Source organism: Perca fluviatilis, chromosome 6 (assembly GCF_010015445.1).
Source record: "Perca fluviatilis chromosome 6, GENO_Pfluv_1.0, whole genome shotgun sequence".
Lineage (NCBI taxonomy): Eukaryota > Metazoa > Chordata > Actinopteri > Perciformes > Percidae > Perca > Perca fluviatilis.
The window spans coordinates 40,205,537-40,209,571 of record NC_053117.1 but is presented as its reverse complement, the minus strand read 5'-3'; positions in this window follow the sequence as shown (position 1 = coordinate 40,209,571).

The window sequence follows — 4,035 nt, the reverse complement described above, 5'->3', positions numbered from 1 at the left end:
GTCTAGTGACACTTACTCTCTACACAAAGCCATCTTTTTTTTAAAGGGTAACTTCGTTTGTTTGCAACCTGTAATGTAGCCCTACAGGACAGATGTTAAGCATCAGTCAGCGTCCACTAAAAGTTGTGTTGTTGCCGCTGACAGACTCAGATTATTATTTTAAGTGTCTGACAACATTATGAAAGGATCCCTACAGATATAGACCTTTTAGTTAAAGAGTAAGATCCTTTTAGTTTAACATGAAACAGCCCCGAAATCACCATCACCAAACTCCACCAGACTCCATGTAAATAATCAGGACTTTTAGCGTGTATAGAGCCAGCATATCTCCACCAGGCTTCATGTAAATAATCAGGACTTTTAGCGTGTATAGAGCCAGCATATCTCCACCAGACTCTATGTAAATAATCAGGACTTTTTAGCGTGTATAGAGCCAGCATATCTCCACCAGACTCCATGTAAATAATCAGGACTTTTAGCGTGTATAGAGCCAGCATATCTCCACCAGACTCCATGTAAATAATCAGGACTTTTAGCGTGTATAGAGCCAGCATATCTCCACCAGACTCCATGTAAATAATCAGGACTTTTAGCGTGTATAGAGCCAGCATATCTCCACCAGACTCCATGTAAATAATCAGGACTTTTAGCGTGTATAGAGCCAGCATATCTCCACCAGACTCCATGTAAATAATCAGGACTTTTAGCGTTTATAGAGCCAGTATATTTCCACCAGACTCCATGTAAATAATCAGCACTTTTAGTGTTAGATACAGCCGCATATCTCCACCAGACTCCATGTAAATAATCAGGACTTTTAGCGTGTATAGAGCCAGCATATCTGCACATGTAAATGGGTGAATTAAGGGTTTATTTCAACCAAACCAGAGTGGTGATTGTTGGAACAGTGGAAAGATGAACCAAGACGGCTTTTGATAGTTTTATTTAGTTTCTGTCCACTTTCAAGTGGAAGTGGTTTTACGTTGATAAAAGTCCTGATTATTTACATGGAGTCTGGTGGAGATATGCTGGCTCTATACACGCTTAAAAGTCCTGATTATTTACATGGAGTCTGGTGGAGATATGCTGGCTCTATACACGCTAAAAGTCCTGATTATTTACATGGAGTCTGGTGGAGTTTGGTGATGGTGATTTCGGGGCTGTTTCATGTTAAACTAAAAGGATCTTACTCTTTAACTAAAAGGTCTATATCTGTAGGGATCCTTTCCATAATGTTGTCAGACACTTAGAATAATAAACTGAGTCTGTTAGCAGCAAAAACACAACTTTTAGTGGACGGAAACTGACGGTTATCATTATATGCAGCTTGAATCGCTGCTGTCTCGCTTAATACTGGACCGACTTCAAAGCTTGCTGTTCCCATAAGTCACTTAGACACAAAAACATAGAAAAATACAGTAAAGTAACTCTTTAAGGGGCTCAAAGAAAGTACCCATTTCTTTTTCTTTGAAGTTGTTACATCCAAGAAAAATAAATCACACAATGATATCAAAGCTAAGACTTTCTGCAGAGCCAACGCAAAGATATTCTCATCCATGACCTTAAAAGAGGCGTTATGACTAATCAGTCCCTCCAGAAAAACACGATTATGCAATTGCATAATTCAACGCATAATCAGCCAAAGTCTGCATATTTATGCGGGGGCCACATTTTTTTAAATACGCTGCACTTTCGCTGCATAAATTGCCGATTTCCGCGCAAAAAATGCAAAAAAGTTACATATATCTTAACAGAAAGTTGAAAAATGTCGCGTTTACTTCACACAAGAGCAGCCATTTTCCCCTGTTGCCATGGGAACGTTTCTCTTTTTCATCAAACTGCAGTTTTTGCAAGTTCCCGCAAGTTCATTGCATAAAATTGCATAAATATCCCGCATATTCCATTGCATTTTTTAAAGGGATACGCCACTGTGTGTTGAGATAGGGCTTATCACGGTCTCCCCTAGCTGTAGATAGGTGAGGTCTCCCCTAGCTGTAGGTCTCCCCTAGCTGTAGATAGGTGAGGTCTCCCCTAGCTGTAGATAGGTGAGGTCTCCCCTAGCTGTAGGTCTCCCCTAGCTGTAGATAGGTGAGGTCTCCCCTAGCTGTAGGTCTCCCCTAGCTGTAGATAGGTGAGGTCTCCCCTAGCTGTAGGTCTCCCCTAGCTGTAGATAGGTGAGGTCTCCCCTAGCTGTAGATAGGTGGGGTCTCCCCTAGCTGTAGGTCTCCCCTAGCTGTAGATAGGTGAGGTCTCCCCTAGCTGTAGGTCTCCCCTAGCTGTAGATAGGTGAGGTCTCCCCTAGCTGTAGGTCTCCCCTAGCTGTAGATAGGTGGGGTCTCCCCTAGCTGTAGGTCTCCCCTAGCTGTAGATAGGTGAGGTCTCTCCCTAGCTGTAGATAGGTGGGGTCTCCCCTAGCTGTAGGTCTCCCCTAGCTGTAGATAGGTGAGGTCTCCCTCTAGCTGTAGATAGGTGGGGTCTCCTTAGCTGTAGGGTCTCCCCTAGCTGTAGATAGGTGGGGTCTCCCCTAGCTGTAGGTCTCCCCTAGCTGTAGATAGGTGGGGTCTCCTCTAGCTGTAGGTCTCCCCTAGCTGTAGATAGGTGGGGTCTCCCCTAGCTGTAGATAGGTGAGGTCTCCTCTAGCTGTAGATAGGTGGGGTCTCCCCTAGCTGTAGGTCTCCTCTAGCTGTAGATAGGTGGGGTCTCCCCTAGCTGTAGGTCTCCTCTAGCTGTAGATAGGTGGGGTCTCCTCTGTAGGTCTCCCCTAGCTGTAGATAGGTGGGGTCTCCTCTAGCTGTAGGTCTCCTCTAGCTGTAGATAGGTGGGGTCTCCTCTAGCTAGGTCTCCTCTAGCTGTAGATAGGTGGGGTCTCCTCTAGCTGTAGGTCTCCCCTAGCTGTAGATAGGTGAGGTCTCCTCTAGCTGTAGATAGGTGGGGTCTCCCTAGCTGTAGATAGGTGGGGTCTCCCCTAGCTGTAGGTCTCCCCTAGCTGTAGATAGGTGGGGTCTCCTCTAGCTGTAGGTCTCCTCTAGCTGTAGATAGGTGGGGTCTCCCCTAGCTGTAGATAGGTGGGGTCTCCTCTAGCTGTAGATAGGTGGGGTCTCCTCTAGCAGTGGATAGGTGGGGTCTCCTCTAGCTGTAGGTCTCCTCTAGCTGTAGATAGGTGGGGTCTCTCCCTCGCTGTAGGTCCCTCTAGCTGTAGGTGGGGTCTCCTCTAGCTGTAGATAGGTGGGGTCTCCCTCTAGCTGTAGGTCTCCTCTAGCTGTAGATAGGTGGGGTCTCCTCTAGTTGTAGATAGGTGGGGTCTCCTCTAGCTGTAGGTCTCCTCTAGATAGGTGGGGTCTCCCTAGCTGTAGGTCTCCCCTAGCTGTAGGTCTCCTCTAGATAGGTGGGGTCTCCCTAGCTGTAGGTCTCCCCTAGCTGTAGATAGGTGGGGTCTCCTCTAGCTGTAGATAGGTGGGGTCTCCCCTAGCTGTAGGTCTCCTCTAGCTGTAGATAGGTGGGGTCTCCTCTAGCTGTAGGTCTCCTCTAGCTGTAGATAGGTGGGGTCTCCTCTAGCTGTGGTCGTCTCTAGCTGTAGATAGGTGGGGTTCCCTTAGCTGTAGATAGGTGAGGTCTCCCCTAGCTGTAGGTCTCCCCTAGCTGTAGATAGGGGTCTCCCTAGCTGTAGATAGGTGGGGTCTCCTCTAGCTGTAGATAGGTGAGGTCTCCCCTAGCTGTAGATAGGTGGGGTCTCCTCTAGCTGTAGATAGGTGGGGTCTCCTCTAGCTGTAGATAGGTTGGGTCTCCTCTAGCTGTAGATAGGTGGGCCAACGCATTGTTTGTGCATGCATTGTTTTAGTCCGGTGCAACACCGGCAGCGCTGCCGCTAGTTAGCTTAGCGTAGTGAATGGAATCCTATGTTGCCGGTTAGCATGTTGTGAGTAAAAGACAACAAAACAACCTAATTACTTGCACTGAGACAAAAAAATGTGCTGGCCCACCTATCTACAGCCAGGGGAGACCGTGATAAGAACTATTTCAACAAACGGTGTGGTA